The sequence below is a fragment of the Onychomys torridus genome, chromosome 11, assembly GCF_903995425.1.
Source record: "Onychomys torridus chromosome 11, mOncTor1.1, whole genome shotgun sequence".
Classification (NCBI taxonomy): domain Eukaryota; kingdom Metazoa; phylum Chordata; class Mammalia; order Rodentia; family Cricetidae; genus Onychomys; species Onychomys torridus.
In genome coordinates, this window is record NC_050453.1 from 92,450,698 (window position 1) to 92,478,168 (window position 27,471).

The 27,471-nt window shown below is 39.5% G+C and overlaps 1 protein-coding gene and 1 non-coding gene across 4 annotated transcripts in view; one reads left to right on the forward strand and one right to left on the reverse strand.

The window, feature by feature from the left end:
* LOC118592981 (contactin-associated protein like 5-1-like) overlaps positions 1 to 27,471 on the reverse strand; it is a 934,683-nt gene that overhangs the window by 434,129 nt on the left and 473,083 nt on the right. The gene's annotated exons all lie outside the window — the stretch shown is intronic.
* On the forward strand, positions 23,304 to 23,375 carry Trnaa-ggc. The gene has a single exon. It is a non-coding gene; the product is annotated as a tRNA-Ala (tRNA).

Consider the following 27,471-nt stretch of genomic DNA (forward strand, 5'->3'; position numbering starts at 1 on the left):
AAGCAGGTGGATATAGGTGTGTGGTATGCACCTGTAATCCCAGAACAAGCAGGTAGCCAGTTTAACTAAATAGATTGCACAAGCAGACCTTCTCCCTTCACTCATTGTCCCTAATCCCAACTTCCATCCTCATCACCACATCTCATCCCCCAACTTGGCTGGAGACCACTTCTGCATCAAAGGCCAAACTATCCTCCAGAAGTTCAGCCCTCAGCTTGGACAGAGATGCCCTACTAGACCATAGTACAAGATAGCTTCCAGAAATTTAGAGCACAAAGACCTGAAGTCCAAATGGAAAACAGAAACCCAGGAATAAAACATCCATCCAACAAAGACAAACTCAGAAATCAGCACCCAGACCTATAATCATCCCAAACTCAGATGCCTAAATGCTAGTAAAAGAACACATTCAACAACAGCTAGGACAATATGGTACCACCAGAGCATAGGGATTCTATGACCTGAATATTTCTAAGCAGCTGAAAAGCAAGATAATAACCTTAAAACTAACTTTATGAAGATGATGGAGGTACTTAAAAGGGAAATTAAACAATCCTTTAAGGAAACTCAGGAAAGCCAGGCATGGTAGCACATGCCTTTAGTCCCAGCACTCCTAAGGCAGAGGCAATTGAATCTATGTGAATTTGAGGCCTTCCTGGTCTACAGAGAGAGTTCGAAGACAGCTAGGGCTCTGTTACACAGAGAAGTTCTGTCTTAAAAAAGAAAGAAAGAAAGAAAGAAAGAAAGAAAGAAAGAGAGAGAAAGAGAGAAAGAGAGAGAGAGAGAGAAAAAAAGAGAAGTAGAAATAATTGAGGAAAAGACAAACAAAAAAAATTGAAGAAATCAATAGATCCCTTACAGAATACCAAGAAAGCCAAGAAAAAACAAAACAAAAACAAACAAACAAAACAACAACAACAACAAAAACAGGTGAAGGAAACTGTACAAGACCTGAAAATGGAAAGAGAAGCAATAAAGAAAATTCATAGTGAGGGAATTCTAGAAAAGGAAAATTAAGATTGGAAAATCAAAGTAGGCAAACAGCAACTACAGATACAAGCATCACCAACAGAATGCAAGAGATAGAAGAGAAAATAAAAAATTTCATGTCGGGGCTGGAGAGATGGCTCAGAGGTTAAGAGGTGCTCAGCTCAATTCCCAGCAACCACATGGTGGTTCACGACCATCTATAATGAAATCTGGTGCCCTCTTCTGGCCTGCAGACATACATGCAGACAGAACACTGTATATAATCAATGGTTAAAAAAATAAATATATATATATTTTTGGGAGCTGGAGAGATGGCTCAGAGGTTAAGAGCACTGGCTGCTCTTCCAGAGGTCCTGAGTTCAATTTCCAGCAACCACATGGTGGCTCACAACCATCTGTAATGAGATCTGGTGCCCTCTTCTGCCCTGCAGTCATACATGCTGTATACATAATAAATAAATAAATCTTAAAAAAAATTCACGTCTTGAAGATACATTAGAAGAAATATATTAATTGGTCAAAGAAAATGTTAAATCAAAAAATTCCTAATACAAAATATCCTGGAAATCTTGGGCACTATATAAAGACAAAAACTTATGCATAATAGGAATAGAAAAAGAAATTCCAGCTCAAAAATACAGAAAATATATTTAACAAAATTATATAAGAAAATTTTCCTAACCTAAAGCATATCTTGTCTGTAACAGTTCAAGAACACCAAACAGGTTGTACCAGAAAAGAAAATTAATATGCCACATAATAATCAAAACACTAAGCATAAAGAACAAAGGAAGGATATTAAAAACTGCAAGGGAAAACTGTTAAGTGACATAGAAAGGCAGAACATATTAAAATTTACCCAACTCCTCAACAGACACTCTGAAAGCCAGAAAGGCCTAGACAGATGACTTTCAGATTCTAAGAGACCACAAAGGGAAGCCTATACTACTATACCAAGAAAAATATTAAATCTGCATAGATGAAGAAAACAAGATATTCCATGACAAAGTCAAAATTAAATAATATCTTTCCATCAATATAGTCCTACAAAAGGTACTAGAAGAAGAACTCCAACATAAGGAGGTTAACTATACACATGAAAACAAAACAAAACAAAAATAATGTCCAACCAGCAAAACCAAAAGAAGGAACACATACACACCACCACCACCACTAGCAGCAGCAGGAACTCACAATCATTGGTAATTAATATCTCTCAATAGCAATCTATTCAATTTCCCCCCCAAAAAAGATGAAAGTTTAGAGAATGGATATGAAAACAGGATCTATCATGTTGTTTCATACAAGAAATAAACCTCAACATCAAAGGTTGACATTACTTCAGAGTAAAGGGTTAGAAAAATATTTTACAAGCCAATGGAGCCAAGAAACAAGGTGGTACAGCTATTCTAATATCTAACAAAATAGACTTCAAACTAAAATTAATCAAAGGAGATGGAAAAAGATATTTCATACTCATCAAAGGAAAATCCATCAGGATGATGTCTTAATTTGGAACATCTATGCCCCAAACACAAGGTCACCCACATTTGTAAAAGAAACATTGTTAAAGCTGAAATCACACATCAAACCTCACACATTAACATTGGGAGGCTCCAGCACCCCACTCTTACCAATGGACAGGACATCCAGACAAAAACTAAACAGAAATAATGGAGCTAACAGACATTGTGAATCAAATAAACCTTACAGACATCTATAGAATATTTCACCCAAACACAAGAGAGTATACGTTCTCTTCAACACCTTGGGGAATATTCTCCAAAACTGACCATATACTTGTGTACCTGTCACAATAAATAAAAGGAAATTGAAATGATCCCTCGTATCCTTCGAGACTACAGATTAAAGCTATAATTCAACAACAACAGAAACAACTGTAAGCCTACAAACTGAAGGAAACTGAACTACCAAAAAAATAAAAAATAAATAAAAATGAGGTAAACTCTAAACAGAGAATTCTCAAAAGAGTAATCTCAAATAGCAGAGAAATACTTAAAGAAATGTTCAACATCCTTAGCCATTAGGGAAATGCAAATCAAAATGACTTTGACATTCCATCTTACAATTATATTAAAGTGTGTTACTTTTTGTTTATGTTGCATTTAAATCTGTGAAGCTGTGTTACTTTGTCTAAAATACCTGATGGTCTAGTAAAGAAGAGAATGGATAATAGCAAGGCAGGAGAAAGGATACACAGGGCTGTGAAACAGAGAGAATATATAGAAGAAGAAATATGGGGGAAAAGAAAGAATAGCGAGAGGAGGAGGATCTCAGTGGCCAGCCACCCAGCAATATAGCAAGCCATGGAGTAAGAGTAAAATTTACTGAAGTAAAAATACGGAAAAACCCAGAGGCAAAAGACAGATGGGACAATCTAAAGGTAAGAAAAGCTGTCAAGAAATAAGCCAAGCTAAGGCAAGACATTTATAATTAAGAATAAACCATATAGTCAGAGAGGCAACCGGCCCTGGCTCCCACCCCTGGGCACCATCCTGGGAGGACCTGCCCAACTTGGCCCCAGTTTTCAGCCAATTGGCGGGCCCTATGGGCAGGTTCCCCTTTTCTAAGACCACAGGCAGACCCTGCAGTCTCCACACCCTGCCCCCACACCAATTTGCCTGAGACCCCAGACACTTCCTGAGACTTAGAGACCAGCCCCCAGCTCCCATCTGCCCCAGAACTCCATTATGCACCAGAGAGACCCTCAGGTGGACACTACAACCTCAATGCCTTGCCCCTACACCCATCTGCTGGAGACCCCAGGCACGTCCGGAGACTTAGAGACCAGTGTCCAGCATTCCATCCTGCCCCAGAACTCCCATCTAGACCAGAGCTTCCATCCTGTCCCGGAACTCCCATCTGGACAAGAGGAGCTCCCATCTGGACAAGATAAGGAGACCCCAGGGACTTTCTGAGACTCAGAGTCCAGCCTCCCAGCTCCTATCCAGCCAGCACGCTCATCTGGACCAGAGCTCCAATCTGGACCAGGGAGAGGCTCCCTAAATCTGTCAGCTCTGTCTGGAGCAAGTACACTGATAAGACCAAGAACAAACCCTCAAGGAGATGGGCAGATGCCAAGGCAGAAGTATATACAACAAAATAAAGAGCAATACAGCATCACCAGAACCTAGCCCTTCTCCAACAGCTAGACCTGAACATCACAGAATGGAAGAAGAAGAAGAAGAAAAAGAAGAAGAAGAAGAAGAAGAAGAAGAAGAAGAAGAAGAAGAAGAAGAAGAAGAAGAAAACAACCTTATAAGTAACATCATGAAGAGGCTAGAAGAAAACAACCTTATAAGTAACATCATGAAGAGGCTAGAAGAAAACAACCTTATAAGTAACATCATGAAGAGGCTAGAGCCTTATATAGAAGAAATCAAAAATAAAGTGGAGGAACAGACAAACAAAAAATGGGAAGAATACTATAAAAAAAAAAAAACTAGAGGAAAGGACAATTAAAGCAGAAGAAAACAGTAAGTCCCTGAAAGAAAATCATGAAAAAGCAAGAGAAACAGTCCAAGACCTGAAGAGGGAAATAGAAAAAATAGAAGGAATACTGGAAATAGAAAATCTGAGTAAACAAACAAGAACTTCAGATGTAAGTATAATCAACAGAATGCAAGAGATGAAAGAGAGGATCTCTGGTGTTGAAGAAGTAGATTAATCGGTCAAAGAAAACACTTAAACCAACAAAGTCATGACCCAAAATGTCCAATAAATTTGGGACACCATGAAAAGACCAAACCTATGAATAATAGGGATAGAGGAAGGAGAAGAATACCAACACAAAGGCACAGAAAATATATTTAACAAGATCATAGAAGAAAACCTTCCCAACTTAAAGAAGGAAATGCCTATGAAGATACAAGAAGCCTATAGAACACCAAACAGACAAGACCCCCCAAAAAATGTCCCCTCGCCACATAATAATTAAACAACTAATGTACAGAATAAAGAAAGAATATTAAGGGCAGCAAAGGAAAAAGGCTGAGTGACTTATAAAGGCAAACCCATCAGAATAACACCCGATTTCTTGATGGAGACTTTGAAAGCCAGAAGGACCTGGACAGATATAATGCAGACACTAAGAGACCATGGATGCCAGCCTAGACTAATATGCCCAGCAAAACTTTCAATCATCATAGATGGAGTGAACAAGACCTTCTGAGACAAAACCAGATTTAAACAATACTTATCCACAAACCCAGCCCTCAGAAAGCACTAGAAGGAAAATCCCAACCTAAGGAAGGCAGATACACCCATGAAAACACAGGCAATAGATAACACCACAGTAGTATACCCCAAAGAAGAGAAGTACACACATACTACCACCAAAAAATAAAAACAATAACAGGAAAGAACAATCATTGGTCATTAATATCCCTTAATATCAATGGACTTCATTCACCTATAAAAAGACAGACTAAAAGAATGGATATGAAAACAGGACCCATCTTTCTGCTGCATACAAGAAACACACCTCAAATTCAAAGACAGACACCTCCTAAGAATAAAAGGCTGGGAAAAGACTTTCCAATCAAATGGTCTTAAGAAGCAAGCTGGTATAGCCATCTTAATATCCAGCAAAATAGACATCAAACTAAAATCAGTCAAAAGAGATGATGAAGGACATTACATATTCATTGCAGGAGAAATCCACCAAGATGAAGTCTCAATTCTGAAGATTTATGCCCCAAACATAAGGGCACCCACATGTGTAAGAGAAACATTACTAAAGGTTAAATCACATATAAAACCCCACACATTAATAGTGGGAGACTTCAACACCCCACTTTCACCTCTGGACAGATTGGCCAAATTGAAACTTAACAGAGACATATATATTGGTCTTAACAGATGTTATGTCTCAAATGGACTTAATCAATATCTATAGAACATTCCACCCAAACAAAAATAGAATATACCTTCTTCTCAGCACCCCATAGAACCTTCTAAAAAATCAACCACATACTTGGCCACAAAGCAAATATCAACAGATACAAAACAATTGGAATAACCTCCTGTGTTCTATTGGACCACCATAAAGTTAGATTTCAACAACAGAAAAAAACTACAGAAATCCTACAATCTCATGGAAACTGAATAATGCTCAACTGAATCACCAATGGGTTAACAAAGAAATAAAGAAATAAATTAAATACTTCCTAGAGATCAATGAAAATGAATATACCACATACCCAAACTTATGGGATACTATGAAAGCAGTGCTAAAAGGGAAATTCATAGCACTAAATGTCAACATAAAGAAGTTGGAGAAATCTCACGCTAGTGACTTGACAGCACACCTGAAAGCTCTTGAATAGGAAGAAGCAAAGTCTCCCAGGAGGAACAGATGCCAGGAAATTATCACATTGAGAGCTGAAATCAATAAAATAGAAATAAAGAGAACAATACAAAGGATTAATGAAACAAAGAGTTGGTGCTTTGAGAAGACCAAGAAGATAGACAAGCCCTTATCCAAACTAACCAAAAGACAGAGAGAGAGCATCCAAATTAACAAATCAGAAATGAAAAGGGGGACATAACAACAGACAATGAGGAAATCCAGAGAATCATCAGGTCATACTTCAAAAACCTCTACTACACAAAACTGGAAAATCTAAAAGAAATTGATAATTTTCTGGATAGGTACCACATACCTAAGTTAAATCAAGACCAGATAAACCATTTAAATAGTCCAATAACCCCTAAGGAAATAGAATCAGTCATTAAAAGTCTCCCAACCAAAAAAAGCCCTGGATCAGATGGTTTCACTGAAGAATTCTACCAGATCTTCAAAGAAGACTTAAAACCAATACTCTTTAAATTGTTCCACACAATAGAAGCAGAAAGAATATCACCAAACTCCTTCTATGAGGCTTCAATTACTCTGATTCTTAAACCAAACAGAGATGCAACAAAGAAAGAGAACTACGGACCGATCTCCCTCATGAACATTGATGCAAAAATACTATACTCAATAAAATAGTGGCAAACAGACTCCAAGAACACATCAAAACAACTATCCACCATGATCAAGTAGGCTTCATTCCAGGGATGCAAGGTAGTTCAACATATGAAAGTCCATCAATGTAATACACCATATAAACAAACTCAAAGAAAAAACGACATGATCATCTCACTAGATTCAGAAAAGGCATTTGACAAAATCCAGCACCCCTTCATGATAAATGTCTTGGAGCGATCAGGAATAAAGGGAACATACCTAAACATAATAAAGGCAATCTACAGCAAGCCAACAGCCAACATCAAAGTAAATGGAGAGAAACTCAAAGCAATACCACTAAAATCAGGAACAAGGCAAGGCTGTCCCCTCTCCCCATACTTATTCAATATAGTACTTGAAGTTCTAGCTAGAGCTATAAGACAACATAAGGAGATTAAGGGGATACGAATTGGAAAGGAAGAAGTCAAGCTTTCCCTGTTTGCAGATGACATGATAGTATACATGAGTGACCCCAAAAATTCAACCAAGGAACTGATACAGTTAGTAAAAATCTTCAGCAACATAGCAGGATAAGATCAACTCAAATAACCAATAGCCCTCCTATATACAACAGACAAACAGGCTGAGAAGGAAATCAGAGATACATCACCCTTTACAATAGCCACAAATGATATAAAATACCTTGGGGTTACTCTAACTAAGCATGTGAAGCACCTATATGACAAGAACTTTAAGATCTTGAAAAAAGAAATTGAAGAAGATGTCAGAAAATGGAAAGACCTCCCATGCTCATGGATAGGCAGGATTAACATAGTAAAAATGGTGATCTTACCAAAAGCAATCTACAGATTCAACACAATCCCCACCAAATTACCAACACAATTCTTCACACATCTGGAAAGAATAATTCTCTATGAGTTCAAGGATACAGCTAGCATGGAGACACACGCCTTTAATCTCATTACCAACCATAGAAGTCCTGGAGGTTTGTACAGACAGGCAGTGACAAGGAGGTCATGTGGTTGGGTTTACAACCAATGAGAAGGCAGAATAGAAAGTCTATATAAAAGACAGGACACAGGAAGTTGCTCTCTTGTGGAGAGGAAAGAGAGCAGAAGTGAAGGGTAAGGTTTTCAGCTTTCAGCTATTGCTCTCACCTCTTGGCTTTTAACTCTGAAAAACAAAATAAGAATAATACTCAACTTCATATGGAAAAACAAAAAACCCAGGATAGCCAAAAGAATCCTGTACAATAAAACAACCTCTGGAGGCATCACAATCCCTGACCTCAAGCTCTACTATAGAGCTACCATAATAAAAACAGCTTGGTACTGGCATAAAAACCGACATGTGGACCAATGGATTCAAACTGAAGACCCTGATATTAACCCGCACACCGATGAACATATAATTTTTGACAAAGAAGCCAATAGTGTACAATGGAAAAAGGAAAGCATCTTCAACAAATGGTGTTGGCATAATTGGATGTCAACATGTAGAAGGCTGCAAATAGATCTATATCAGTCACCGTGCACAAAACTTAAGTCCAAGTGGTTCAAAGACCTCAACATAAATCCAGTTACTCTGAACCTGATAGAAGAGAAAGTAGGAAGTAGTCTTGAACACATTGGCACCTGAGATCACTTTATAAATATAACACCAGTAGCACAGACACTGAGAGAAACAATCAATCAATGGGACCTGTTGAAACTGAGAAGCTTTTGTAGAGCAAAGGACATGGTCAACAAGACAAAGAAATAGCCTACAGAATGGGAAAAGATCTTGACCAACCCTACATCTAACAGAGGGCTGATATCCAGAATATATAAAGAACTCAAGAAATTAGACATCAAAAAGCCCAACAGTCCAATGAAGAAATGGTCTATAGAACTAAACAGAGAATTCTCAACAGAGGAAGCTCAAATGGCTGAAAGACACTTAAGGAATTGCTCAACATCCCTAATTATCTGGGAAATGCAAATCAAAATGACTCTGAGATACCAGACCTGTCAGAGTGGCTAAGATCAAAAACACAGAAGACAGCTTATGCTGGAGAGGATGTGGAGCAAGGGGAACTCTCCTCCACTGCTGGTGGGAATGCAAGCTTGTACAGCCACTTTGGAAATCAATATGGCACTTCCTTAGAAAATTGGGAATCCATCTCCCCCAAGACCCAGATGTAGCACTCTTGGGCTTATACCCAAGGAATGCTCAATCATACCACAAGGGCATTTGCTCAGCTATGTTCATATCGGCATTCCAGAACCTGAAAACAACCTAGATGCCCTTCAACTGAAGAATGGATAAAGAAAATGTGGTACATGTCCACAATGGAGTACTACTCAGCAGAGAAAAACAATGACATCATGAGGTTTGCAGGCAAATGGATGGATCTAGAAAAAATCATCCTGAGTGAGGTAACCCAGACTCAGAAGGACAAACATGGTATGTACTCACTTATAGGAGGATACTAGATGTAAAACAAAGATGACTAGACTGCTACTCACAACTCCAGGGAGGCTACCTAGAATACGGGACCCTAGGAAAGATCCAGGGATCACCCAATGACAGAGAAATGGATGAGATCTACATTAACAACCTGGATGACAGTGGGAGTAATGAAGGGCAAGGTTTTAGAGAAAGAAAGCTTAGGGGAGCAGGAGATCCCAGATGGATCAAGAACAGAAAGGGAGAACAAGAAATAACAGACCATGATAAATGAAGACCACTTGAGAACAGGAATAGGCAGAGTGCTGGAGAGTTCCTCTTAAATCCACTAGGATACATCCTCTGTAGACTGCTGGCAATGGTTGAGAGAAAGCCTGATCTGACCTAGTCTGGTGATCTGATGGCCAAACACCCTAATGGTCATGCTGGAACTCTCATCCAATAACTAATGGAAGTGGATGCAGAGATCCTCAGCCAGGCCCCAGGTGGAGCTCCAGGTGTCCAATTGTCGAGAAAGAGGATTGACTGTAAGAGCATGAATTGTTGAGCCCAAGATTGGAAATAGCAGAGGGACAAATAGCCAATCGAATGGGAGCACATGAATTATGAACCAAAGACTGTGGAGCCCCCAGCTGGATCAGGCCCTCTGCATAAGTGAGACAATTGAATAGCTTGAACTGTTTGGGAGGCATCCAGGCTGTGGGACCAGGACCTGTCCTTAGTGTATGAGCTGGCTGTTTGGAACCTTGGGCTTACACAGGGACACTTTGCTCAGCCTGGAAGGAGGGACTGGACCTGCCTGTACTGAATCCACCAGGTTTAAATGAATCCCCAGGGGTGCCTTGATCCTGGAGGACATGGGAATAGAGGGGAGGGGATGGGGGAAAGGTGGGGGTGGGGGCGGGAGGGGGAGGACAGGGGAACCCATGGCTGATGTGTAAAATTAAAACAAAAATATAATAATAAAAAAAGAATAAAACTCCATGTGATTTATTTGGGAGCTGGGTGGTAACCCCCCCCCCAAAAAAAATTAAAAGATTTAAAGAACTAAAGCAAACATCAACAATTGTCAGAATGGCTAAAATCAAAGACACAAGTGACTGACAGCTCATGATGGAGAGGATGTGGAGCAATGGGTATATTCCTCCAGTGCTGCTGGGAGTGCACATTGGTGTGCAGTGTGCACAGTCAAAAGTGTTGTCTTTACAGGTGGTTTTGAGCTGCCTGATATAGGTACAGGGAACTGAATGATGCAAAAAAATCACATGCTTTTTTACTGAGTTGTGACCCTGCGACATGATCCTTACCTACAAAGAACAGAATCTCCATATTTCAATTGCTATCTTGAATTCAGGGTCAACCTTACTGTGGGCACATGCAGTGGTATGGCTGCTCATTATGGGATGGGAACACCTCCCTAAGACACCCATTTCATCTGGGGAAGAACAGTTTCTTCCAAATCCCACACTGTACTGTACCTGGGGTTAATAATTCTCTTGGCCTGAAGAAAAACCCGTATCTGTACTTTTCTTTCAAACCTCTCTCTTTTCAACCCCCCAAAACTAACACCAATCATATTAGCTTTCCAGATAAGTCCAATCTGCAACCTTGGTACTATGGACAGCTATAACTAAGGCCCAACACAAAAATGTGAATTTACTGAAAACATGGAAGCTTTTTCATAATTTAATAGAGTAGTACCAAAGCAGGAACTCTATACATGAAAGTGTCTTGTTATAGTGTCACAGACTCAGAAAGCTTACATGGATCAATGATGTGCAGATTAAATATTATTTATGGTTCCACACGACATGTTCAGAGGTAATGAAAACAATAATATGTCCAGCCTTTATTGTTTTCTCCCAGGATCCATGGAAGGGTCAAACAACCAGCTGAAGATTCTAATCTGAGGGATATCAAAGTAATCTAAGCACACTGAGTTCTTTAGTCCATTTACTTTGTTCTTTTAAGTCAGTTCTATCTACAGTTTCTTTTTCTGGTCTCATACTTAGCTCTTCTCAGTTCCTTCTGTTGTTCTCTTATCTCTACCTAATTCTTTCCATCTCTGTCCTCATCTTTGTTCTTCTAAATCCATTCCCCTGCTGTGAGAGAACCAGTATATACACAAACAGTAATTCTTTGGCAAAGCAATGGGAGGCTTGAAGTTTTCAGGGTCGAAGAGAGAGGTGCTAAGGATCCACACATAAAGCAGTAATTGTCAGCTTCCAATTACAACACAAAAGATTAAAGAGGAGTTCTCTGGTAGGGTCAACTAAAGGCTAAGATCAATTAGGGAATCTAGGAATAGCCCCTGGCCGAGGAGGAATTCAAACTTAATTTGCACAAGAAAGAAGCTTGTAGATGTAACTGGCTTGTTAAATAAGAAACACAGAACCAATTGCAGAGTTAAAAACCATGAGGTCAGAGCAAGAGCGGAAAACCTTTGGTATGAATTCATGAAAAAGCCTCTTGCCTATGGCCTTGTGAGCCTTAGCTCAGGCCTGTGCTACACTCGGCCGGTTGTGGTGGCACATGCTGGTAGGATTTACTGAAGAAGGCAGAGGCAGGAAGATCCCTAGTTGAGGCCAGCCTAGGAGAAGCTTCGGCCAGGGAAGAGACACAGTGTCCGTGGGACCATGGAGGCAGTGGCTGCTGCTTCAAGTTGCTCACTACTTCTCCTCGTGTTGGTGACTTTGGTGATACTGCTACCTGAAACAAAGAATTTACTGCTGCTTGTTCAGAGAAGAATTGCCAGGACCAGCATGTTACAAGAAAGCATCGGCAAAGGTCAGTTTGGCAAGACAAATGCTGGGGAGAAATTGCTGTGACGATTTTCTCTGCTAGGGAAGAACGTTCATGGTCCTGAGAGACAGACATTTATCAGACTGTGATTGCTCCAAACCACAGAGGAGGCACAAACAAACAAACAAACAACAACAACAACAACAACAAAAACTAAAGGGAACCATGACCACACCTAACAGCAACTATGAAATCTTCAAGAGGATGACGGGACCCAACAAAGATGAATTCTTGTGGATTATGGTAAAGCCATTAGCACCATGGAAAGATTGACTTTGGACTACAAACTACTTAGGAAAATTTTGAGATGGCTAGCTGAAATGATCCAGCCTGACAGACTACTTGAATAAGGACTTGAAACAAGCCCTGCACTTTCTCACTATGCAGCGGCGGGACAAATGATACAGGACTTGACAATTAACCCAAAAATTTTCTTTTCAGGATCCCCTAAAGATGGAAATAATTTTAAGAAGATGACGTCCACATCCCCAAAAGGTGGGATGGGAGGTTTTTGGTCATTTAATGAGTTTTGGATATTGTCATTGTTTATGATGGTTGGTTACAAATTGTTAATTGTTAATGGTCAGGAAAAGAGCTGAACATGAAGATTAGATTCAGAGGTTTTGTTTAAAAAAAGAAGAGGAAAAAGGAGAATATAGATATGAGGTAGATCACTGAATCTACCCTGAGAAAAAAGATAAAGAAATAATAGGATAAATGGGTAGATCATTGAATCTACTCTAAAAAGAGAAGGAGAAAGATGACAAAAGGTAGATTATTGAATCTCTTATGAAAAGAAAAGAGAGAATATGGATATGATAAGATAAAAAGGGAGATTATGGAATCTACTTTTAAAAAAGGAACTACTTGTTTTAGATAGCATAAGTAATGAAAATTTTTTATCTGAGTTTATCAATGTTACTGGACTGGACATTGTTAATATATATAATGGAGTTTTTACCTGAATTTGTCAAATGTTAATGGACTAGACTAGACATTGTTAATGTAATTCTTGACTGTATATATTGTATATACTTATTGGATAGTTTTTCTTGTATTAGTTATAAACTATTTTTTTAATTTTAGACAAAAACAGGGGAAATGTGGTGGGTATTGTGTTCCCTGAAATATTGTGTGTTCCCCAAAATAAACTTATCTGGGGTCAGAGAACAGACAGCCACTAGAACAAAGCCAAAAATGGAGGTTAGAAAAGAGGAAGAGTAAGCCATAACAGAAGTTGGGCGGTGGTGGTACACACTTTCATCCCAGCACTTGGAAGGCAGAGCTAGCTGGATTTCTGAGTTCAAGGCCACTTTAGAAACAGCTAAGCATGGTGACCCATGCCTATAATCCCAGAAACCCAACCTTTAATCCCAGGGAGTGGGGGCAGAAAGAGAAAAGTATATAAGGCCTGAGGACCAGTAACTAGTAAGAAAAGCATGTAGTTAAGCATTTGGTTGGTTAAGCATTCAGGCTTTGGAGCAACACAGTTCAGCTGAGATTCATGTGGAGGAGGACTCAGAAGCTTCCAGCCTGAGGAAACAGGATCACCTGAGGAATTGGCAAGGTGAGATAGCTGTGGCTTGTTCTGCTTCTCTGGTCTTCCAGCATTCACCCCAATAACCTGCCTTGGGTTTGATTTCATTAACAAGAACTTTTAAGTTTCCTACTACAAAAGCTTGGCACCTATACCTGCCTGGCCTTGAAGGCAATCTCCTTGGGTCAGTGGGAAGTAACTACCTTAACTCAGTAACTAGCAGGTGGCTAAAACTTTACCCAGGAATGTGAGCTGTAAATCTCTTAAGTTAGGGTCTTGAGTAAATAACCCAGGGTGAAGTTAAGAAGTTGAGGATTTAACTGTTAGTGGTTCTTTTTTCTATCTGTGGGTGAGAGGAGCTAATGTTTATCTATGTGCAGTTTTGTCCTTGGAAAAAGGTATCTTTGCTGAAATACTTCTGTCCAGAGAATGGCCCTCGGCAGATTTCTGTTAATGAAAAATAAACACAGTTGGGGGAAATTATCCAATTACCCCAAATGTATAAGGAGAGTTGTGCCCATAAATCTGAGATGCAATCATGAAATTTTATGTACATATAACATGGAAATGCACAGTAAATGGGGAGAATCATAGCTGTTATTGCACAAGAAATTTACAAGAGACAGACAATTCATTCAAAAGGCAGTAATTCCATAACACCTTGCATGATGATTTCCTCTAGCAGAACCCTTAGTTCTGATAGGTTGACTTTTGAATACTAGTTGTCACTGCTGTATTTTCCCATGGTGTTTTGCTACCAGTGGCTCTCAATACAGAAGGGACTGGCATTTGAATCAGACAGCAGAACTAAGGTGTTTCTTCTCATTGTGGTTGAATACCATCTAATCCATTTAGTATTCCATGATGACACAAAGCATAGGAAGGATGTATTCATAACTCCCTTCTACCTAGTTTCCTGCTTGATCTGGGGTATCTCTTCTTCTCTTTTGTAGCTGTCAGCTGGGACTTATCCCACTAGCCCAGCTTGACAGTTTCCCCAACTTTCAAACTTCAGACTTGGGTACATCACAGATTTTCTTTATTCATTTGCTTATATCCTATTGGGAGGGTATCTAGATAAGAAATACCAGATCATGATACTCCCTAGACACCATAATCCAGTGGTCAAACTCATTATAAACAACTTCAACATCAGTCTGTCTTGTGTGTATGTAACTGTCCTGGTGGGAAGGTAGAAAAGAAAGAGAAATTTCTACTCCTCTCTTTGGCTACTGAACTATTTAAACAATGGACTCCAAGAAACTGAAACTCCTTGAGGAATTGAAGAATGAGAGAAAGAAAAGGCTGAAGGTTAATTTCAGCCAGAGTGGGAGCTTGTCTCTCTGAAAGAGATTTTATACAGTTATGACAACTTTTCTGACCACGTTGCAGGAGATACTGCAGCTCAGACACTGAGGATGGGCAGATACTCTTAACTATGAATAATGCTTGCCTGTTTTTAAATCTAAACCTCTTATTAAGATCCTACAGATGGATTTGAGGGGCACACTGGACCTCTTTACTCTTCATGCTAACATGATCACAGGAAATAGATCTCCATTCTCTGCTTTTAACTAATACTTGTATCTTTAATTGGCCTCTTGAAGAAAGGTAGCTGAGCCAACCTTGTCATTCATAGGCTCTGATTCTAGCAAGTTTACACTCGTGTGTGTGTCCCTTACTTGGTTCTATGGAGAAAGAAAGCTGACTAGTATAAATAGCAACGAGGGAAAAGAAATAATAAACTTATTTTCACATTTGCCAGTACACTTGGGTGAGAAGGAGAAGCTGGCTCCTGTAACCCTTTGCTAACATACTGAGTAAACTCCAATCAGGAAAGAACACAGGGTTCCTAACTGCTAAGGACTGTCATCTGCCCTGTTTGTGTGTTACATCATCCCTACTAGAGTGTGAAGACACCCTAACAGCAAATGAAGCTTTTAACTCAGTCATCTATCACTTGGCATTGTTTCTATGACAACCTGACTCAAAAGTGCACTTGGGGCCTGATTCCTCTACCACAGGTTACCTCTCCAGATTTCACAGCCACCATCCCATGTTCTCTCCCAATTTCCCTATGACCTTTATTCTTCATTCACACCTGAGTTCTTTGTAAGAACCCACAGCCTCACAAGTCCTGACTTCCACGGTGGCTTCCAAATGGTGTGTTTTATCTGCAGACATTTGCATATTTCAAACAACATTCTAGAAAAATTGTCTGCTACTCTTTGACAAATGTATAAGGATATAATTGTGTGACAGAAAGTAAGTATATGGAGACAGAGAGAGAGACAGAGAGAGAGAGAAGAGAGATGAGGTATATATATATAAAGAAGCCAGATGATAGAAAAAGATTAAAAACCCTTCTTAACCTGGGTTGCTTGTAAAAAAGAAAAATTGTACTAGAAATGCCAGAAAATGGGGTGCGGTGTTAATGATGCCTGGCCCAGGGCTTTGGAGCACATATTTTTCCCACAGTCCATCAGTAAGTAAGTCAGGTCAGAATCTCAATGCAGGAGCCTAGAGACAGGAACAGAGGCAGAACCCCTTAAGGAAAGCTGCTTAGAGATGTGCAACCCATAGCTTGCTAAGCCTGCTTTCTTAAAGAACCAAAGACCACCTGCCTGCCTAAGGATGATACTAACTGCAGTATGCAGATTTGTATGCTCCCATACAAATCATCAATCAAGAAAATACTCCCACAGACTTGTCAACTGGCCAATCTAATGGCAGCCTTTCCTCAACTGAGGTTCCTTCTTCTCTGGTAATGTCCATGCACATTCTAAGCAGTGGCTTTTCCTTTCTTACTTAACTGTCTTTCTTCTGTTTCTCTGTGTCCCTGGTCCAATGATTTATGCTAGGACATGAGGACAAGGAAATCTTGGCAGGCACCCTCTAAATCCCTATCTGCTCCTATTAACAATGGGCCATTAGAAACTGAATATAAAGCAATCATGCTTTAAATTTTGAGAAGAAATTGAGAATGCTGTATTATGGCAGAACTGAATTCTGGTCATGAATATTTACTAGGAAACCCACATTGGGGGGGGGGGTATTTTCATTATTTCCTGCTGTATTAGGAGATTGGTAACACAGGGCTTAATTCAAGGGGAAAGAACCCACATGTAATATTCGTCCTGTCTGATGCATCTGTGTTTCCCAGGTCTTACATGAGTTTTCTTGATTGTGACCTAGGATGTTGGAGCAGATGTTCTAGTATTCTCACAGGTTCCCCATTCTTGGAGACTAAACACTCACATCTTTGTCACATCTCTTCTTTGTAGCAGGAGTTACATCTGAATCTTTCTACTGTGGCAATGAGAAATCTAATTAATTAATCTAATTAAGCCTTTACATCCTAAAAGCATTTTCCTTGGGTGACACTGCACATAAAGAATGAACATTAGGATTCCATCCCAAATTCCTGACTCACTGCAGGAAAGAATTCAATAATCAATCAGTATGGCTGATAATGTGAGCATTCATGTGTGTGTGCATGAATATACATGTATGTGTGTGTGTGTGTGTGTGTGTGTGTGTGTGTGTGTGTGTGTGTGTTTGTGTGTGTGTGTATGAGTGTGTGTTTGAAAGTTTCTATAAAGTATCACCTTGGGAGTGATACCCTCCTTTTTTTGAGACTGAGTCACTCATTGAGACTTGAGAGTTACCAATTCAGTTAGACTGGTTGGTCAATTAGCCCCAGATATTGTCCTATCCTCACCTCTCAGTACTGACAGCACAAGCACATGATACCACACACAGCTTTTTATGTGAATGCCATAGAATGCAGACCCCCTTGCATGGCAGGCACACGTTATGAAGTAAACTCTCTTCCAGTCCAATGATATATGCAGATTAGCAGAAGACAACATATAAAACTTAAGAAACAGTATTTTAAGTGCCCTCAGCAGGGAGTGACAGCCAGCTGGCTGGCTATTCCTTCTCTCATCCCTCTCCATGCTAAAGTGTTTTCTCAGGAGAATGCTTGGTTAATACCGAACTCTAATAGAGAATTAGGGTGGCTGACCTCACTGGAGATGATGGAGTGAGAGAATTATATGCAGTAGCTTAGCAAGGTGCTGGTTCAGGGGCTACACAATGAAAAGCAGAGGAAACCAATGAGAGTGAGTACAAGTTCTGAGCCAGCTTCTCCTTCCAAATACAGTCAGGTCATTCTGCCATCACAGCTGAAGTGTGTCAAATGCTGACTGAAATCCAATAAAATCCATCCAACTAAAAGCTTTCAACTGTGGCAGAGGGGCTCATCAAAATGGAGATCTTGTAGTAATAACACAATTATAGTGATTTCCTCATGATTGATGGGTGGGATATCATGACAGCAGTTCTTGTTCAAGAACTTCTGATAGGGAGAACTGGGGACCATTTAAGTCTGTGTGATGGGGCTTCAGTATAAATCGAACGCATTGGCACTGGCCTTCTATACACAAGCATCAGTTTGCAAGATGTTGCTGCTCTGAGACACTGTGGACACTGACATCAGCTTATGTGTTTACAACTCAGGATAAGAAAACAGGTCTGATTTTTCTCTCCTGAAGACAGAATCATGAAACTCCTGATATCATTGATAAAGCCCAAATTGCTTAATGTGACAAGCACATTTTCCTACAGAACTCTCAATTGTAGATGTCAAAATAAATAAATAAATAAATAAACTAATTTCTTACAACCAAAATGACTTAAAACCTTGAGGGCTCTTTTTAGTATTTCATCTGATTCATAAATCTAAATAATACACTTCATAAAATTATTGTAAGTTGAGAGCTATCATAATTCTCTATGTGGACATATAAAGATATGGAAGCATGTGTTGCCTTTGAGAATCCCATGCCTATGCTACTAGTTTATCATCTTTCCAGAGTATCATCTTTCTACTTTTAATAAGTCTCCAACTATGCCTCATATTGGCTCATCCTGAAAAATCTTTCCTCACTGAAGCCCTAATTCTTGAGATTGATCTGAGTGGATGTCTCTGAAAAGACATTGTGCTTCTACTGGTGATGCTATGGTTCCACCCTTGCTACTCACATTTCCAGAACATTCTGCACCCAACATGCAGTATAGGTTCCTTGGTTAACAGCACTTCAGCCAGATTGCAGCATATGTGAGAAATATCATAACTTATTAAGCTGGGACAAGGAGCTGGTAGAACTGAGAATTCTGAGAGACATTTGTAAAGAATAGATTACTGTGAACTCATTTTTTATCTTTATAATTAAACAGTACCCATTTGGAACAGAAAAGACTGAAAAGCACAGAGATAAAATAAGAGTGAATTCATACAGTAACAACACTTTACCAGTAAAGATTAGCCTTGTTGTACTCTGGAATGCAAGGTAAGCAAAACTCTGTCGAGTCCATCTTCCTTCCTCTGCCCATTTCTTTGTAACAGCCTAAACTCAAGGTCCAGGGAGAAGCTTTCAGTGGTATTTTGTTTTTTTTCACAGGCAAAGTTAGTGCAATAACACCTTATTTGCATGATACAGAGACATCAAGCTAGAAGTGAGCTGGAAGCTTCCTCCCTGCTATGTGTGCTGTTGGGGGTGGGGGTGGGGGTGGGGAAGTCATCTGTAGTCTTAAACATCTATGAACCTTAGGAAATATGATACCAATCTACAAGGTTGTATGTGTCCACTTGTGCATCAGTGTCACTGCTGTTACCACTGTGGTAACCACTTTCTGATTAGATTTGAGGTCTACACAGCAGGAATTAACTCACTCCTGCTACTGTAAACCTGATCAGAAAGTCATGGCCAGGGAAGTGAGAGTCCATAAGGGAAAACTGAGTATTGATGTTTAGCTAAATTGATATAGCATCAAACTAACCTCTAAATTATTTGCATTTATATCCACAAGCAAATGCTACTTTTATGCTTAATCAAAGTAACCTCTTCTTACAGTAAATAATGGTGAATGAAGATACCTACAACTGCACCAGATCCTGAGAATAAGGAAGATTGCTCAGCCATAAAGAGAACACTTTTACTGTCTCCTCCATGGCTCAGGAAATAGTACAAAAGAGAGGAGTGGGAAAGAGTATAAGGGCCAGAAAATAGAAGGGCTGTGAAGGTTTTTGTGTAAGACACAGACATTGCAGTTCTGAACTCACAGCAGCTGCAGATGCCAGCACTGAGTTTGCACAAGAATAGACCCATCAGCAACCAGGCACAGATGGAGGATGGGCTCTAGACCCTACCTCTCACTGTTGAACTATATTCTACCAGTAGATTCAGGCTGGGAGGAGGCATTGCCTCAAATTATATCCCCACTATCACCCTGCCTTGCTCCAAAGGATATTTCTAAGTCAATGGTCACACATGGCCCTAACTAAATGGGTTTCAAAACACAACTATGAATCTAGACAAGAGGTAGGTAGGGGAGCGATGGGGCTTGACAGTAATAGAAGAGAGATTTTTAAAAAAGGTGAAGAAGAGAACAATTAGAATGCATTATCTACATGTTTAAAATCATCAAAGAACAAAATCAATCTTAAAAGATAAAGCTATAGGTGTCTTAGGGACAAACATATTTTATACCTGAAAAATTTACAATGCTTTTATGTAAATTAAAAATAGTGTCTTAACAGGGATATAAGAGGTCAAGCCTGAAGGAAACTTCCAAAGAAAGGTATAGAGCAATTCTCTACTTGTGACTCCCTCAAAGAATATGTGCTAAAAGAAAGAACTTTTCAAAGTGCAGAAACCTTCCAAAGGTCCTGAGATGAGTGCCCATTTTGAGAAAGGGCACTGCCCTTCCATAAGGTGTATAATGGTAGAGCCCAGACATGAATTAAAATCATCTCTATCATTCTCTGCACCAGGTTTGTTTCCTAGAGGACCCTACTGACCCAGCTAGCACTTGGAGTTTAGTTGTGTTTATACACCTATAGAACTACTTAAACTTTAACAGTGAAAGATAGCTGACTGAACTTTCCACTAGTGTGGCTCTTTGGCCCATCTCCATGTTGGAAATCTACCTACTTTTAAGGTCTTACTTATTTTTCAAATTGTGTTGGCTTTGTGAATCATGAGTCATGACTGAAATGATCTCTGACAGAGTTTATCTAGAATTCCCAAGTAAGGGCAGTTGTTTTATCCTTTACAAATTTTTGGCACAGTTTTGGATTTGTAAGTACATTTTTCTTGAACATCTCACTAGCTGAAAATCAATTTACTACCTACTAGTGACTCAAATTAAACACCCCATGGAAGAGTCTGGAAATCTATGATGTTGCAGGTTGGAAAGATGGTGAAGAGATTAAGGTTAAGAGCACTCACTGAACAACTGTGAGAAGTGGTGTTTGTGTCCCAGCATCTTGTAACAAGCCAGGTGTCTGACACAAGCTTGAAGCTTCAGTTCTGAAGTGGGAAGAACAGGAGTGCTGGGCCTTTCTGACTCCCAGCCAAGCTGAGAAAGCACAAGCTCTGGGTTCAAAGAGAAGCTTAGTCAAAGGAATTGGAGAAGAGTAAAAGGGAGGACATAAGATGAGCTCTTCTGGTCTTTGAACATGTGTATAGATCTGCACAAATACATGTGCATATACTCATACACATATGTAATTATGCAATATATAATTACTGATGACATATAATACATAAATAAATATTTAAAATAAGGGAGAAAACTATCATATCCCTTGCTTTAAATGATAACCTGGATATAAACTATAAATAAAAGCTAGAGAGACAAATCATTAATCTTTAGTCATTCTCAGTTGGACTGTTTGTTCAACCATCTCTGATACCAGCTTTTGCCTTGGGAGCTTCATTTCATGGCAAGAGTATAGGAACTAGAGAGGGAAACATCAAAAATAGAATATAAAATAAGCCAATTGGCCAATAAAAGTCAAGAAACCATTCTCTACAGATAGATTAGGCTCAAGAGAAACCCAGAATATATATAAACATGGGCATGGTGAAGTTACATAAATATTCTATGAAGTGTTGTTTGTGGCCTTGTGGCCTTGTGGCCTTATGGCCTAGTGCTTCAGGGCTTTACTCTCAGTTCACCAGCCACTTTCCTTTCTTCATAAAGCATTCTCATTCCTATTTCTAATCATGTGTCTCTGGCCTAACTCTCTGGCCTGGGACATATGAGCTTGCAAACTTTTTAAATGCACTGCGACTCACTGATATGTCCACAACAATTTTACCATTCAAACACTGATCATTTTTAGTAATAAAACCCTGGGCTGGACTGGAGTCACCTTGCAATAACACAAGGGGATAATGAATCTAGTCATCATTTTAAAAAAGCTCAAGGTCACAAATCAGAGTGGGCTAAGGTTATGTTTAAGTAGACTAGTAACTATGGTGGAATGCCCCAAATCTAATCAAAATGAAATATGGAGACACCTCCTGCCCACCTTTTTTTGGCTCTGATTGGAGGTGATAACTCAGGTGTGGCTGACATACTTTTGTTAAGATTTTTTTAAATTGTGTGTATGCGTGTGTACACATAAATGCAGGAACCCATGGAGGCATAAAGAAGGCACTGGATTCCCTGGAGCTAGTTACATTCTACTGTGAACCACCTGATGTGAGTGCTTGGAAACAAATTCGGGTCCTCTGCAAGAGTGATACACATTCTAACTGCTGAGCCATCTCTCAGCCCTCAACTCTAATTTTTCAGACACTCCTGTGCCCCAAGAAAGCAGATCCAGCTTGAGGTTTCTCTTACTTTGACTGATTTTAGATTTTGTTAGATGGGCTATTTACAGAGTTCCATCACTGTGCTGAACAGTTATTTACAAAGACTGATCAGTATGGGTGTTTGTTGTGTTTCTAATCATCCCTCAACCACTACAACATGCTTCTGGGTAAAAAATAAAACCAGCAGTTCAAGGCTGAGCTTCAGTCACGAAGCACCAGGCGAAAACCAATTTCTGAGCTAAGAAAAAAATGATCTTGATTCAATCTCATTTGTGAGGAAAGATTTCAAAGCCAGTTCTTGATTTTTTTTTTCCAAAACAACTATAACCATTTCTAATTTGATTTATCTGAAAACTAGCCAGCGTGACTGGCATGCCACCAGCAATTGTAGGGAAAGACTGCCTGAGTGCTTCTTGATTTACAAATTCAGAGAGGGCACCGATTCAAATTAAGGCTCCTCTTCATGTTTGGGAGAATAATAGGCTCCTTCATAGATTCATTTATTTATTCAACAGATGTCTATAAGCAGCTTATTCCAGGTCAAGCTTGGTTTGCTGGCTAAGAACAGAAGTCTGAAGAAAGTCATGCTTAGACATTGAACACCTTAAGTTTGCATAGCAACAGAATGAGGCTCAGAGATTATCCAATCACCACTGGGGTCAAGAGCCATGCGGGTGGAATGTATCTTTCTGGGACAGCAAGTAACAGGGCTCCAGGAAGTTTCTTTTGACTTGAGCTTTGTAGACAACTAGGAGTGAGTCGAGCTGGGAGCAGAATTTGGATGAAGAAGCAAAAATGAAACATAAACCAGAAAGGTGTCCATTATAATTTGAGAAAAACAAAAACAAAAACAAAAAACAGGGCTGGGGATTTAGCTCAGTGGTAGAGCACTTGCCTGGCAAGCACAAGGCCCTGGGTTCAATCCTCAGCTCCCCCACCCAAAAAAAACCAGGGTGCTTGGCATCCAGATACAATGGATGCTAATGCTTTGTTTCTGTAAAAGGAGGTATTCAGCTTAGAGATCAGGCTCTTCAGAGGTTCAACTAAAGGACATCTAATGGAAAAATATCTGTGATATTGTAGGGAGAGCTCCACCAATGTGCAAAGTAATAAGGGGAACAGAGTCCTCCTTGTAATCCATTCCTCTGGTCTGTCAGTCTTGCCAGTCACAGATCCAGCAAAGAGAGGCTCACAGAAACTAGGTACTGCCTTTGGTCTTAGATTTCTCTCTTTCTCTCTCTCTCTCTCTCTCTCTCTCTCTCTCTCTCTCTCTCTCTCTCTCTCTCTCTCTCTGTGTGTGTGTGTGTGTGTATGTGCATATCATAAATCACACATTGAGGTCAGAACAGAAAACAAGTTGCTGTGGTAGTCAGTTGCTTCCTTGCTTCCTTCTACTAAGTGAGATGTGAGAACAGAACTCATATAGCAAGCCTCTAGACACTAACTCATCTTGCAAACACTCCACCTTAGTTTTTTTAGGCAGAGTCTGTCCCAGAACCTGGAATTTACCAATTCAGCTAGATTTGGTGGCACATGCCATCATGTCCAGATTTTTACATGGGTGCTGGGTTCTGACCCTGGGTCTTCACACTTGAATGGCAGGTACTCTACAGACTCTACAGCTCCACAGTCCCCTGGTTCACCTTTGTCTTTGCTACTTCTTTCCTGTCACAAATCTCTTCCCAAAGCTGGGGCTTCAGACTCTGTTTTGATTCCCCAGCCATTGACATCTCCAGTTTAGAGCCTATATTTTGCATTTTTTTCCCTCTGGGGCGCTAAAAGCAAAATTCCTATCAAAGCATTTAATGTTTTCAAATAACTTTCACCTTCATTGTAAGACAAAATCCAGAGAAGATTTGGGGATTTGAAGATGGAGGGAGAGATTGAAAAATAGACCCACGATTAAATTTAAAGAAACTTAGTTTTAAATTAGAAGATTAGCAAAAGCAACTTTATCCTGGAAATTTCTTTTTAATGTTAATTAAATGTATTTAGCTGATGCTATAAAAACTGTACACTAATAGGACTTCTACTTTATGATGCGTCAGTACGTGAACTTATCATATAAGATCTGAATCAGATTAAACTCTATTCTGAGTCCTCTTCAATTTCTATTATCAAACAGAATAAAGCTATTCAGGAATATAAGTTAAGAAGTTCTAAAGTATTATACTCTTTTAGACATGCCCCTCTCACTTCTAGAAATTTGTTCTAAAGAAATAAGAAACTTGATGAAAATTTATAAACTAAACATTATTATTTATAGTAAAATAAAACTGCATCTAAAATTACAGGAAAGGTTAAGTAAATACTTATATATGCAAGTGATAGGCTACTTTGCTACATGAAACAGTGATAGCTAAGGAAAAATAAAAAATATATATAATATCAAATTGAATGAACTGAATGCAGATTGTACATATGAGTCTATAAGTATGCATTCCTATTAGGAAAAAAAGAATAAAAATCTGATGGATTTTCTCAAAGGTGGGTTTCACTTAGTAACAGAATCAATCATTGTTGTAATTAACATTTTCTATATTTTCAACACATTTAAAAGGATGAAGCAGGGACTGGAGAGATGACTGAGTAGTTAAGAGCACTGCTGTTCTCCCAGAGAACCTGGGTTCGATTCCTAGCACCCATATGGCAGCTCACAAATGACTGTAATTCCAGTTCCAAGGGATCTTCTGCTCCTTCTGGCCTCCAAAAATACTGTGCGCATGTGGTGCATGCCCTGAATCTTTCAGTCATGTATATGAAAGTATCAAAGAGGAAAACACATGAGTAATGACCAAATTGCAGTGGCAGGGGTGCTAGTGGAAGGGTGTATTTTATGGTTTCTTTTGGGGTTTATTTTGTTTTTCTGGTTTATTTTTGGGACATGGTCTCATACTGTAGCCCACTGAACTTAAATGTATGAGAATCCTTCTGCTTCAGCCTCCTGAAGGCATGAACCACCATACTTAAATTGTAGTTTCTCTTCTAAACTACTTTTCTTGGATTAGGGACAAAAATAATTACATATGTATAGGTGCATGCATATGAATATATACGTGTGTGTGTGCATGTGTGTGATTATATGCAGGTACATGTGCACAAGGAAGCAGACCTCAATATTCAGTTATCTTTCTGAGTAGATTTCCCCTTTTTTTTTTTTTTTTGAGACAGAGCCTCACACTGTTCCTGGCATTCATTAATTATGTGGACTGTGTGGCTACAAGCCCCAGGGTCTCCTGTCTGTCTCTACAGTGCTGGGATTTCAAGCCAACATCACCACACCTAGCTTGTTTTACATGGAGAGTGAACTCAAGCACTTTATGACGGAGTCAGCTCTCCACCCCACTATCTGCAGCTTTATCATAGACAAGACTAGGATAAAGTAAGTTAATTGTGAAAGTGATGGTGTTGAATCAACTAGCTATCCAGTGCTAAACCAGGGAAGAATCCCTATGTTCTGACGGATGCACATGGTGTTGTCCATGGAGGACACATCACTCTGCTAAATCAAGGAAGTAGACAGTGTCAGTAGAGGGACGCACCAAACACCATCTGTCTTTATGCCATGAGGAGCTCAACTGTGCTGAGACTGTCTTTGTGCACGTGTTCATATATGTATGTGCATGTGTGTGTTCATGTATATGTGTGCTTGTGTGTGTTCATGTATGTGTGTGCTGTGTGTAATGTGTGTGTTCATGTATGTGTGTGCTTGTTGTGTTCATTTGTACATGTGTTCATTAAGTCAGGTGTGCTTAATTTCATGCATATTTGTGTGTTCATGTACCTGTGCGTATGAGTGATCATATATGTGTGTGCCTGTGTTTGCAAGCATTGATGTGAGAATGCCTTATGTGTCATTCTTCAGGAGCATCCCATTTTGACTTTGGGACAGGCTTTCTCTCACCGGCAGGTCTTACCAGTGATCCTGCTACCTTCTGCTTTATCCTCAGCACTAGGATTATACATGGGCACTGCCATAATCATCTTTTTATGTGGATTCTGGGTATCAAGCTCAATAGATACCCTCATCCTTTCAAGTCAATCACTTAACTGAGCATTTCTCTAGTCCCCAGGATCTCTTAATACTGTGCAAAGGTATTCCCTTCATCTTCCTGTAATCATTGCAATGCAACTTTACCTAAGTACTGACTGTGCAACACCTATTTGCAATGGGCTGTTTTCTGACCCTTTCTCCCTTTACAAAAGAATGTTGCTTGGGTATGTATCAATCACCATTACATGATAGTTTTATTTTACTTAAGGTTTTAAAACACTGATTGGAACAGAATGTCAAATTTGAATAAAAGATGCCATAGAAATTAAGCTCAGGTTTGAAGTCAACCGGAAACATGTCTGGGAATATAGCTCAGTGACAGCACACATCTAGCCATGAATAAGGCCCTGGTTCAATGCCCAACATCAGTAAAATTAAAGTAAATTAAAAATGAGGGGCCAGTTGTGGCAGTTTGAATGTACTTGGCCCCCGTAAGCACTATTAGGAGGTTTGGCCATGTTAGAGGAAGTGTGATCTCCTTAGAGGAGGCTAGATGACATACCAATAATCCAGACCTTGAGGCTAAAGGGCACACCTTTAATATGGGTCACACCTTCTGTTGGAAGTGAGTCACTGTGGGGACAGGCTCTGCAATCTCAAGCTTCACTCAGGGTGAGAATAAGTAAACTTATCATTGACTGCAAGATGTAGTACTCTCAGCTCCAGCACCACATCTGCCCGCACACCATCATGCTCCCCTTCATGATCATAATGGACTGAACCTCTGAAACTGTAAGCGAGCCACCCTCATTTAAATGTTTTCTTTATAAGAGTTGCGTGGTCATGGCGTCTCTTCACAGCAATAGAAATCCAAACTAAGATACCAGTGATAAAAACTTGATCTGTTGTGCATTCTTACACTAATGTATTTTAGATGATTGAATTTAATGTGAGTAACCTCATTCTTCTCAGCTGCAAAACAAAATTTAACAGAGTTGCCCATTTGATTTATTCCCAAAATTGAAATATATATTAAATA